Below are 13,332 nucleotides of genomic sequence, written 5' to 3' on the forward strand. Positions count from 1 at the left end.
AAAAAAAAAAAAAAAAGTCAGTTGCACACTACAGTTTAACCCTTTTATGTGCAGCTAATTTCTGGTTTGAAAAAGGTAAAACCTTGAGCACAAAGTAATAGCAGGTGACACATTTTACACATGGAATGGTGGGAAGGGGTGAGTGCCACTGAGAGGGAAGCGTGTTCTGTTGTTATGTTATTGCTATGTAACCACAGTCCTAACACAAGTCACATCAGAACAACCCAGAGCCAAAGGCAGGAACAGGAAGTGCTGGTTAACATTCTCCTGCAGGGGTACCTGACACAAGGTGTGCCATATGCCTTCCTGGCCAAGTGACCCAACCCTTAGCCTTGGATTCACACTGTCCTCTACTTACCGCCAAAAGGGCAACTAGCAATGGGGCCAGATGCTGAATTTGTACCTGCCAGGGCCCCATACTTACCTCACCCTGGCTGGGGAAGACCAGATCCCAGGTGACCTCCTTCTGTGACAGCAAGTCTGGCCAATCAAAAGCATAACTGCTCTACCCACTTGGCCCCCACTTCCCCAGGACAGCTTCTCCATGGCAACAGCCATGCCTACCACTGAAGAAAACAGAAGATAAGTGTTTGCAGACGGCTGAGAGGAAGAAAGGTCTAAAGGCTTGCCTGATGCTATCAAATGAACTATTAAGGCTGAGGAGTTAGTCTGCCAAAGGATGGCCTAAATGGGCCATTAAAAAAAGGGCAGCCAATTAATCAGAGCTGTGCTTGAAGATATGTGAATCCAACAGAACAGAACACCTGTATTTATACCCTACTCCAGAGCCCCGTGGACAAGGCTCTGTTACCTTTTTCATCTCTGTATTTTTATAGGTGTTCAATATATGTTATTTGCACATAGGTGCAAAAACATTTAATAAACCGAATCTAACAAAGTCCGAGTAATAGCCCATGACTGTGAAAGGCTATTCCAGGAATATAAGGAGGATGTCCCATCAGTGTAAACTATTACACAACAGATGAAAGGGGGAGGGGAGCCCATGAGCAGTATTTCAAGTTAAAAAACATTTGCAAACTTCAATAACCTTTCCTCATAAATTCTTAGCAAAGAGTAAAAGCAGGAGACATCTAAGCATAATAAAGACTTATCTCAAATAAATGCAAACAAGCATATTATTAAACACTAAAAGTGTTCCTCTGGAAGTGGGGACAAGGAAGGGACAGCTATACCACAGCTACAATTCAACATGACCCTGGAAGTCCTTAGCTTATGCAACTGAAGAAAAAGAAAAGTATAAATACAGGGAAAGCATTATTTTGAATTTAAAAACCTTATGAGTAAATACAGCAAGAGAAATAATTCCCATTAATAGCAAAATAAATAAATCTCCGTGACAAAGTATCTGCAACGTCAAACAAAATTTCAAAAATTTACAGAAGGAACATAAAAATTAGCTGGGTGTGGTGACACACACCTGTAATCCAAATTACTCAAGAGGCTGATGTAGTAGGGGCGGCCCTGGGAGGTGGAGGTTGCAGTGAGCTAAGATCATGCCCCTGCATTTCAGCCTGGGTGAAGAACTAGACTGCATCACCAAAATAAATAAATAAATAAATTTATAGAAGGGCACAAAATAAGTCTGAAATAAATACATAAAGCCGTGTATCACATTTAAAAAGCTCTGTTTTATTTTGAGGTGGGGAGTTTTGACAAACTGATAATCCAGTTCTTCTGGAAGAATAAATGTGTAAGAATATTAAGACAACCCTCTACAAGGTCTATGGGCAGTGGGAGGTGGTTTGTCTGTAAAATCACTCAAACACATGAAAATCAAGTATTTTTTCCAACACAAGGATATAAGCACAAGGACAAATATACCACTGGGACATAACAAAGTCCAGAAGTCAACTGGGTGAAAGTCTTTAGACACATCGGGACTTAATGGATAATAAAGTACTGGTAAACGATTTCTTATTTAAATACAGACTAGGAACTTTCTTACAACTAAAGGCAAAGGATAACTTTAACAAAAACGCCAAGACAGGACAGCTAACACCTCAGTGTTTGTTTACTCAAGCATGCATTTCTAGAATTAGAGTCGGCCTTTGATGTTAGGAAAGACCAATATAACCGGTGGTGGCATGGAGCCTCCTCCAAGAAATTAGGTTATTTCAACTATACATCTCTGGAAGGCTAAGGCCACTAGGGCCAATGACAAACATACTTTGTTCTAAGTTACTGCATCCAAAAATCAGCATCCCTCCTGAGTTTTCATTAAACAAGGAATGAAAACAAAGTATTTAACAAAAGGTTACATAACCATTCAGTCGTGTTGTCAAGAAATGTTCTAGCTTTATTTTCTGATTATAAAAATAAAACACAGCACTACATTCAGGTATTGCAAAATATTCACCATAAAAACTGCAAGTCACACCCACTAATTAATTGTTGCTATTACTAAATCTTAAAATCTATACATACATTGTTCTTACTGCAAATATTACCATTTATGTGTACATAGAGAATAATGAGAATGTCCACACAATGGAATATAATGCAGTTTTCAGAAAGCAAAGCTATAGATGGAGGGTATATGTGAAATGTTTGAGTGTGAAAGGTTTAGTAAGTGGCATGATCTCACATACGTAAAAAAATAGTTTCTTAAACATACAGTAGTACATACAAACTAACCTGGAAGAAAACTCAAACTTACATTAAGACTATTAATAGGGAAAATCTATGAAAATAAATGATTAATAGTAAGAAGTCTCTAGTTCTTTTTCCATCTGTTTAAAATGTGATTTTAACTTCACAATCCAGAAAAAAACTGAATATAAAAATGAAGTAAATTCAATTACTGCTTCCCAGGGTGTTTTTTTTTTTCCTTCCTGCTCAGCTTGTTAAAGTACATCAGACCCTCCCCTTTCCCTGCTGGGGTCCTCATAATATAACCTCCCTCTGACCTTTAAGCACTCCCACCCAGGGTGCCCTGTAGTCACCATCTGTACTTCCCCTCTCTGGTGACTGTACCTCGGAGAGGGCTAAAAGGGCATCAGGCTCCACACCCAAACCGTCACTTCGCTGACAGCTGTCTATCTGTCACATGGCTGAAGAATGAACTCTGGCCACAGAGCAAACCCATCTCCTTCCTGACTTCAAGGTGGGCTCCCACACACCCCTCATTACTAAAGCTTCCACATCTCCCTCTGCTTTCTCTTCAGAGCAGGACTCAGTGTTAAGTAGTAGCCAAAAGCAGGTGGGGGCACACAAGGGCTAGCTGACTCTGAACCAGGGGACTGAGGAAAGCCACCAACTTCAAGGGGAGGGGGGAGAGGTGCCAAGTGATGGGGCCACTAATAAAGAATCCCTCTACGCAGCGGGGCAGGAGGGGTGCTTCCAGAAGTCTGGCATTCTCTGATCTCCAAAGGATCTGTTGTTTACACTAGATGTCTAAGCACGAAATCTCTATGTATACAGAATAAGCTTGGTGCTGCCTGCTGCATGACAGCATTGCCATTGGAGTCTGTATGGTGGTACTGATGCCAACCTTTGGATATTTCATGACACTTCTATTCCATTAAAATGAGTAGATAATAAAAGCATGGATCTCACAATTAATACATAATAAAGAGGAAACTCATCAAGCATCCTTGCCATAAGTCAGGGAGGATCTTTGGCTTTAATCAGAGAAATGATGGGTCAGTGTTCAGCTGAGCAGGGAAGAACTTAATTAAAGAACACATCATGAGCGAGAATGCATCTGAGCCCATGTGTGAAAAAATCCTGTGGCCCCATTTGGCCTCAGGCTCCCACATCCCATCTGATGCAGGAGAAAATCCACCAAGTCTCCTTCAGTCCCATTTCTATTTACTTACTTTGGTACCTCACCATGGTGCACCTAGGTTCAGCCCCCTAACTTATTCTACCTACCTCATTAAAAGGGGGCTGGAATTGAGAACTTTAAAGTCAGGAACCGAGGATGTTAGTCTCTTCGTCTCTCAGGGACAGCGTGGTATGTGGTCTCGTCTCTCTTCTTGTTTGCTCCATTCTCCTGCCTCTCTCTGCAGACCGACATTCTCCACTTCAGCATGCACATGGAGTAAGATGCTGTCCCAGCCCAGGCCTACCTCACCTCCCAGTTTAAATGCCCGACACTCAGCGTCCCTTCATCCAAATTCTCAGTTTGAAAGTGCATGCTACAGCCTGATTCCTTCTAGAGCAGTAGTTCTCAAACTCAGACATGCAGAAGAGTCACCTAGGGTGCTTGTGAAAAATGAAGCTACCTTTCCAGGTGGGATGACTGAGGAGGTCTGTGGTTCCCCAGGAAAGAAGCACTCCTACAACCACTCTGGGAGCTGTTCTTTGAGAACCACTGCTCTAAGGTAACCAGTCTGATCCAATCGCCTATGAATAAGGTACATATGGACATAGGAACTCTAGGTGAACAATTTTACATGGGAGCAAGGAGTAAATGACCACTAACTCCATTTCACAGGCCATGACCTCTACCCTCTGGTCTGTTGGCTGGCTTCTCTCAGATAATCTCAACATCCTGGGCTTACTTCTATCACATTAAGCTTAGCACTTACCACACTGCAGCAAAATCTCCTTGTTGCTGTCCATCCTTGAGAGATTTAACCAAAAGTTTAGAAAAAGAGGAAATAATACCTAAGTGTTCAGTCTTATGATTAGTATAAAATGGTTCAAGACAAATAAAGCTACTTTAAAAAGATAAAATGTCTTCCAGAAGAGTATGAGTTATTTGACAATTATATTCTAACAATAGTAATTGGCTGATCTTATTTTTTTAAGAGGTGGGAGTACTAAAAAGTAGGCCACCAAGCATGGTCCATCCAACCATCTACAGGAGAGTGAACAACTCTCATCAGACCTAACTTGAATGGAGTTTGGGGAGGGCAAGGGTGTTAGGTAAGGGGCTTCTGGTATCTTGGTAACCCTAAGCAAGGGTTTCACTGTGACCACACGGCTGTACTAGGCTATGTTACAAACCAGTGCTATTAAAGCTCACCCACATTCTCTTGGTTCTGACCCCATACTCACCAAGCGATCTTTTCATTATGGTTGTATCCCATGTAGGTCTGCCTACAGGGAGAGAATCTGCTGATCATAACACACTGCTGAGTACTTGGGTCCCTGCTACTGAACTAATAAACCAGAATTGTGGGAACAGGAACATTCTATTTCAAGTCACATGTCAGTACGGTTTAAAGTCTCCTGAGCTTAGTTAAATGTGGATCTACCATAAGCCCTCAGGAAAAGGGGGTTTGCAAGTTTCCACAGGGTTAAGCACTATAATAGATATCTTGAGCATTCACTGAGGCCAGGAATATACCAACTCATCCTAAGGGCCCTCTGCCTCTCCCCAAGCAGTATTTCACCACCACCATAGCCACCTATCTTGGTAAATACATCCTTACTCTTCTTGTGATGGAAGTTTCCATTCAGTAGACACTGAGGCCAGGGATTATGTCACCTACTTTTGGAGAGTCCAAGCCTGGCATGATACTGTCCTGTATCAGGCCCACTATCAATGCTTACTAACAAATGAACAACCAACCTCTGGCTATGTGTTTGCTTCCCCATGTCATGTGACTTACTGCATCTGCTCTGAATCAGTCAGCAGGCCATGAACAAAGAGAGTGAGTCTTGCGGAATCTCCTTCCTCAGTACCTTGCAAATAATCTACCCACTTCACTCCTCTCTGTGATATGACCACAAGCCAAGCCACCATCTCTCACCCAGGCCCAAGGTGGTCTCCCCACACCCACTGCATCCACACTTCCCTTCTGCACCCTATAACCAGATGATCTTTTTAAAACCACAAATCTGATTATCATGATACTCCCATGGTGAAAAGGGCTTCCCGTTGCACTTCAGGTCAAGCCCAGTTACTTATCACAAATTACAAGGCTTTTCACGATGAAGGCCCAACTTACCTTTTTCCTACCTCAGTCAGATGCCACTCAACAATTCCCTTGCTCTAGGAATATTGGATTTTCAGCTCCTCTCTCTGCATCTCTAAAGAACATCCCTATCCTCTCTGCTGAGACTATTCTCCCCATGACACACACCATTCACCCTCCTTCAGGGCTCAGTTTTAACATTCTTGACCATTTCAGGGAGGCCCCTATGTGGCCTCTCTAAGATTAAGTTGGTTGTTGCTAGCAGATGGTTTCTTGCAAAGGTATAAATCAAACAATTATGTTTTCCACAGCTTTAATTCCCAAATAGACTAAAAACTCTGTGAAAACACTTCCTTTCCCCGCAGTGGGGCTGAGTCAATGAATCTCTCATGCTTCTTTAATCACCAGGTAAGAGAAAAAGAGTAGGCCTGAAGGATAGCTGAATATGGGAAAAAGAGGGAGGATACTGAAATGGATGGTGTGAAGACAAAAAGAATTTCTAGTGAATGCACAATCCACCAGAAGAGTCTGGGTATTCTCAGAAGGTACAAATGGTTTTGGCGTGGCTATGTGGAACATGTGTGCGGTAGGAAAGTGTCAGAGTAAGGAAGTGTGGTGGTCACTCCAAAGATGGATGTGGCACTGTGAGGAGGAAGTTCAACTCACCTGGACCCAGCCACCTAGTGTTTGGACCTAATCCTCCTTCCTCTTCCTAGCTGTCTCCAAGAAGGATGGAGGATCAAGAAGACAAAGCTGTAGAGGAAAAGAAAATGTGACACGCCAAATTTAGTTTGCAGTTACTAGGTTCCTCAGGCTGGAAACAATCTATAACAGTTCCACATTTATTGTCTATAATGGCACAGGTCAAATGAGACCATGAAGAGCATCCCATTCAGATGAATGGCTATGGGTATAGCTCACTTAAACCACCTCACACCCTGGGATGTACTCACAGACTTTCTCCAACAAGGCTACGTCAGAGGCATTCAAGTCAATTTCTGGGGTGTCTTAAAACCTTCTCTGGAGCCCCATTAAGGAATCAATTCAAGAATTCCATTTATGGCACTGGCCATTCCCATGTTAATATTATTATTAGTGATAATCATGTATTATTATTGATAATAATCCTATCAGTATTATTAGTGATGACCATGTGAAATATTTTAAGGGTTTATCAACATGCTCTCAGTGGACTAACAGGACAAAGTTCAAGTTCTACTGCACCTCACAGTATGTGTTTAATCAATTAGAGGTCCCACAGGGAAGGAGCTTCATGATTATGGGAATGGTTTATGTTCCAGGAGTCACATGAGCATATTTTGGTGAGGTTAAAGAGCTTATTAAAAACTATTCAAGAGTTGGGCACAGTGACTTACTGCATCTCTAAAGAACACCTGTAGGAGAGCTAGTACTGGGAGGCCCCCGGGAGGGCCCCACCCAAACAAACTCAGCTTTCGAAGCTGTGCAGCCCTCTAGCGGCACTGCGCATGAACAGTTTCTCCCATGGCCCCACCCTACACATGGGCAGCCCCTTCAAACACACCCCGACCTGCTCAGTGCAGCCTCTTGGTTCCCATGCACTGCCCCTCCCAGGACCACCTGCAGCCCTAAATTTTTCTACCTCAAGCTGTAGAATTTTGAGTGAAAGTCCTTCAAACCCTAGAGCCTCCGAATCACCGCCCACTTCTCCATTTTCTCACTTAAAACCCTTCCCCGAATCTCTTAAAACGTCTACATTTGGCCTTGGATCCCACTTTTCTGCTCAATGACCCAAGGCTGCGTAGCTGAACCCGCCCGCTTCCCAAGGCCTGGCTCTGGCGCCCCCTGGAGGAAGCACGGTGCCACCAGCCTTGAAGGCACCCTGCCCAAGAAAGCGGAGCAGGGCTCAGCGGGCAAGCCAGTACAGCCAGCAGTCAGTCAGGAAGGCTCCCGCACAGGCCCCACCCCTCGGCCGACAAAGATGGCACAGAATGAATGAACGTGGCTCTACGGCCCCGCCTACCATGAAATCCCCTCAGCCCCCTCCCAACAGTCCTGCTGTCACTCAAGATGGCGCCTGCGCAGTACGCCTCTGCTGCCCCGCCTTTGGCAACACAAGTGGGGCTACGATGGGCGGGGCTCATGCCCACTCCTACAGCCAGGGCAGCTGTCATTCAACGTGGCGCCTGCACAGCGCACCTGCCGCATTGAAGCCTGGCTGCTCCATCAGACAAGACACACATGCTACGGCCTCCATCAGTCATTCAAGACAAGGCAGTCCCTCCCTCAGGCCCGCTCCTGCAGTCAGCCCAGCCATCATTCAGGACAGTGCCCGCACAGTACACCTTGGCTGCCACCTAATGGCCGGCAAAGACGATGCCACAGGGTGGGCGGGGCCATGCAGCCCCTGACAGTCACTCAGTCATCTGCATCCACCCCTACAGCCGACCCAGCAGCCCTTCAAAACACCGCCTGTGTAATAGTCCTCATGTGCCCCACTGTGGCCAAAGATTGCGCCAGGGTGGACCAGGCTAGGCAACCCCCAGCAACTGAGACAGCCCTCCCTCATGCTCCCCCCGGGTGTCACTCAAGACGGCGCCTGCGCAGTCAACCTCAGGCGCCCCTCAGCGGCAAGTACAGACAGTATCAGCGAGGCAGGGTTCCTCTCGGCCGGGTGAGTCCCGAAGGACGGCACGTGGTCCCAGCCCTCAACCCCACAAGCAGGGCACCTGCGCAACACGCCTTGCAGCTTCCCCGCCAAGCCGCCCCAGACACAAGATACAGCCAGATACATCTGAGGTGAACAAAGTCTTGGTCAGACAACAGGGGAAGGGGTGAGCCAAAAACACAGCGGGCGCGCTAACAACCCATCGCCCTGTCCTTGAGGACAAATGGCTCTGCGGACACTACGGCAAACTTTAGGCAACTCTTCCTGCTCCACCAGATGCGGGGACCTAGCCAGTCCCATTCACTAAACAGCCCTGCAACCAGCACAGACAGTGAAAGGAGCGCGGCACTCCACAGCTTTCCATGAACGTGGACAGGGCCAGCGCCGCTGCCGCAGCCCACCACTCCCTGTAGATACGCCTATATCTATGCGGCAAACCGCAGCCGCCCCCATCAAATATGGTGGCTAAGTGGGCGGGGCTTGGGCAGATAGTCAAGTCCAATGCCACCTGCAGCCACTTCGGCCTTGCTCCCGCCATCTGCTACCAACCAACCCAAGCAGCGCCTGGACAGCAAACCTCAGCCGCCCCCAACAAAGATGGCGCTTAGGCAGGCGGGCCTTGAGCCCACGGTCACGTCCAATTCCAACCAATTCCAACTGCAACCACTTTGGCTTTGCCCCACCCAACCACCCAGCACAGCGCCTGCGTAACAAATCTCAACCACCCCTATTAAAGATGGCGCCCAGGTGGGTGGGGCTTGAACAGACCGCCATGTCCAATGCCACCCAGTCACTTCAGCCTTGCCCCGCCTCATCTTCTACCAACCAACCAGGGCAGCGCTAGTGCAGCACACCTCAGCAGCCCTCATCAAACATGGCGCCCAGGTGGGCTGGGCCTGAGCAGAACATTACATCCAATGCAAACCAGTCCGGTCAGCCTTGCCCCACCCCATCTGCCACCAACCAACCAGGTCAGAGCCTGCCCAGCAAACCTCAGCAGCCCCCATCAAACATGGCGTCCAGGTGGGTGGGGCCTGAGCAGAGCGATACATCCAATGCTACGCAGTCACTTCAGCCTTACCCCGCCCTATCCGCTACCAACCAACCAGTGCAGATCCTGCGCAGTAAACCTCAGCAGCCCCCATCAAACATGGCGTCTAGGTGGGTGGGGCCTGAGAACGTTACATCCAATGCTACGCAATCACTTCAGCCTTGCCCCGCCCCATCCGCTACCAACCAACCAGGGCAGATCCCGAGCAGTAAATCTCAGCAGCCCCCATCAAACATGGTGTCCTGGTAGGCGGGGCCTGAGCAGATAGTTACATCTAATACTACCCAGTAACTTCAGCCTTGCCCCGCCCCATCTGCCACCAACCAACCAGTGCAGAGCCTGTGCAGCAAACCTCAGCAGCCCCCATCAAACATGGCGCCCAGGTGGGCGGGGCCTGAGGAACATCACATCTAATACTATGTTCACTTCAGCCCTGCCCCGCCCCATTTGCTGCCAATCAACCAGAACACCACCTGCTTGGCAAACCTCAGCCACCCTCCTAAAAGATGGCACCCAGTGGGTGGGGCTTGAATAGACCATTACATCCACCACCACCCACAGTCACATCAGCCTTGCCCCGCCCCATCTACCGCCAACCAACCAGGGCAGCGCCTGCACAGCAAACCCCAGAGAGTCCGAGAGGGCGGAGAAAGAAAATGTCTTGCAAGCAGGCCAGCCCTCCACCCCGCCCCCTTGGTGGCCTTCGCCCCTCCCACCACCACTGCGGCAAACAAGTCCCGCCCCCAGAGGGCAGCTGGGCATGCTGGCACGGCAAGCCGGATGGCAGCGGGCACGAGGGGGCATCCTCGAGGCCCCCAGACCCAGCCCAGGAAGCCCGAGGCTTCTAAGAGCCGCACTCTGCCGCGGCAACAGGCATGGTACCGGTGTCCACCTTGCTGGACTCGCCGTGACAAAGCCCCCGCTGTCCGCCCTAATGCCCCGGGGTTGCTGCGGTGGCCGCGCACAGTCAAGAAGTCGCGGAGACCCTGCAGCAGTCCCTCAGACCCCAACCCGCAAGATGGCGGCACCGCCGTGGCAGCCCGGGCCGCGCTCGCCCCTACCTGCGCCCACCCCTGCCCCAGAACAACAGCATGGACTGCCCGGCCGCCGCGGTGCCCACTCTCGGCCTGGGAAGCGGGCGGCCATGTGCTGTGCCCGCCAGCCCGCCTGACCACGAAGATCGCTGGCTTGCCGCGGGGGTCTTGCCGCAAAACGGCCGCTCTGGCCCAGCACCATCGCGACACCAAGGTCCGGCGGGCAGGAGGCGCGTGGAGCAGCTGAAGGTGCACTCACCTCACCTCAGGGCAGCGCAGCCTAAGGCGCGAACAGCCGCCTAGTGCACCCACACGGCGCCCGGCGCCCGGCGGCGCCACCAGCCCAGGGTGGACATCTCCCGCGCCCAGCCTCCCAAACTTCTCCTCCCGCGGCTCCCAGGCGTCTGCACCGAGGGGCAGCTCAGCGCCTCCTAGTCAGGGCTCCTCCGCAGAGGCGGGGCTTCCGTGCCAGCCAATCAGCGGCCTCGCCGCCCTTTCCAGGGCCCCTCTCCGGGCCCCTCACCACGACCCCGTGACGTGCCAATCAGGCTGCGGTTGCCACAGCAACAGCTTGGCGCGAAGGCTGGGGGTTGACGTCAGGGAGTGGCCGTGAGGGATCCCAAGGCCAGGTCTGGAAAAGGGGGGTGAGGGGGTGAGCTGGGTAGTGGGGGTGCAGCCCCCAAACAAAGAAATGGGAGTCGAAACGGAGGAAAGCCAACTAATGCTCATATGTAAAACCAATGAAGAATAAAGAGACAAATGTACACATTTGTCTAAATGAAGAAAATGAAAATCCTGCCCGCAAAAAACATATACATTAACTTCTAAAGACCTACAGGGAAGACAAGACTTTTCCGCCTGGGACACATGAAAGACACTGAGCTAATGTCCTTAATAAATGAAGAGCTCTTGGAAACCAACGAGATAAAGACCAAACCAAGCCAGAAAAACGGGCAAAGGGGAGAAAACTGGCAATTCGCAAAAAAATGCAAACGGCTGGCCAACCTGCGAAGGAAACATCGCGACCTGACTACTTGCATAAAGAAATGCAAACCTGAAACACCGGGCACGTACAGTTTATGGGAGCGGGCAGTCTCACACACTACTGAGTTGTTTCCCACCAGCCGTCAATACAGACCTTCCACGGTGTGAGCCCACTGCATGCCATTTAGTAAAACAGCAAGAAAATGAGAGATAAAAATAATGAGGTAGGCTTGTATGGGATTATTAAGGACCGAACTCTCAATAGACTTAGTGAAATATACAAGTTACTGAAGTTTGTAGAAACCAACTGGTAAGTGTTTTCTCATTTATTTGTTTTTGAAGGATAAACGTAAATACAGGTAAAACTTATGGAAAGGTATGCAAGAAATTGTTAATGGGTTACCTCTAGGGACAAGGAATGTGGGGTGGAAGACGGATTTTTCCCTTCTGCCATCCACACTGTGAATTTCCTTGGCAGAAATAGGTATTTCTTCTCTGGCAGTAAAATCAATGAATTACTAAAAGTTCACTAATGTACTCTTTGGTCCAACTACTCCACTCTCAAAGAACTAAAAAAGCAAAGAAAATACAGAGACATACAGAAGATTCTATACAGGGATATTCACAGGGCATCATTTTTATTGCCAAAAATGTGCTCCATGGAAAAGAATTAAACTGTATTCTAGTAAATTTACACAGCACGATTTTAAGTGGCCAATAAAAATGCTGTATGATTTTAAAGGAAAAAAAATCTGTAAGACATGGTTCATTACCAAAAGGTGTTTACCTAAGGAGCACACAGACTTTAATATCTCAAATTAAACTTGATATTATATTCAAAGAGTTATCAGTGGCTGCTTGCTACACTGAGAATCTGCTTTATGTTTTTTAGACTCCCCAGACCATCAAGAGTCTCTTTTTGCCCCGCAGTGCCACATAAATATAATATACGAATGAAAACGCTGTGCTTATGAAAACACACCTTCAAAACAAGTTCTCCAGCAGAAAGACTGAAGATGAACATGATAGCAGCCTTATTTAAGTTACAGATATTCAAATCTGGCTACTCATTAGGCTCACCTGGAGAGCTGTTAAACAATGCAGATTCCCAGTGTCCACCAGAGGATCTTTGTTTTTCAGGTCCCCGGCGATCCTAATGTGTGGTTAAGGTTTTATAGGTGATTTTAACATATTTTAAGGACTCCATCATCCCCCTCTCTCCTCAAAGGCCTCTATCTGCAATATCAGTTTCTCTCTGGATCCTGGATCATTCCTTCCCACCAGACTCCACATGCTTTCAGAGCTCCTGCAGCTACCACCCCCTTACTAAGCACCTCCTGGCCCTGAAAATGCCTCTTGATAGAGTGGTCTACTGTCACTGACTCAACAGTCTTACCGTACATTCTCTCCTGTTAACATGCATGCCCCACAGGCTTCCATCCCTTCCAAACCCACTGAAATTGCTCAACAATTTCAGCAATTCCTTATGTGGCCAAGAAACTTGCTCTTAATCTCACTTGATTGCTCAGTAACATTCAACATCCTCATTAAAACAAGCAAACAAAAACAAAATCCCATACTATCTTCTCTTACTTTTGGTGACAATTACATAGTCCTGGTTCCCCCCATGGCAGTGGTCTCTTCTCAGTCATAAATGGCTTCTGCTCTAACTGGAGGGTCTTGCCTCAGAACTTAGTCACTAGTCTTCTCCATCAATGTCCATTCCCT

The 13,332-nt window shown here is 48.0% G+C and overlaps 1 protein-coding gene across 5 annotated transcripts in view; it reads right to left on the reverse strand.

Annotated features, from left to right (window-relative positions):
* PEG3 (paternally expressed 3) overlaps positions 1-11,089 on the reverse strand; it is a 30,390-nt gene extending 19,301 nt beyond the window's left edge. For 2 of the 5 annotated variants that reach the window (XM_017509562.2, XM_037731700.1), the window contains exons 1-2: positions 10,880-11,043; positions 6,555-6,641 (exon numbers count right to left, since the gene is read on the reverse strand). The gene's annotated coding sequence lies outside the window, so the exon portion shown is untranslated. Of the gene's footprint in view, positions 1-3,894; positions 4,026-4,553; positions 4,577-6,554; positions 6,642-10,879 lie in introns of those variants that run through there. The other 3 variants (XM_017509563.2, XM_037731699.1, XM_017509564.2) reach the window with 3 other exon arrangements.
* Positions 11,090-13,332: the final 2,243 nt, after the last annotated feature.

Source organism: Cebus imitator, unplaced genomic scaffold (assembly GCF_001604975.1).
Source record: "Cebus imitator isolate Cc_AM_T3 unplaced genomic scaffold, Cebus_imitator-1.0 Scaffold417, whole genome shotgun sequence".
NCBI lineage: Eukaryota > Metazoa > Chordata > Mammalia > Primates > Cebidae > Cebus > Cebus imitator.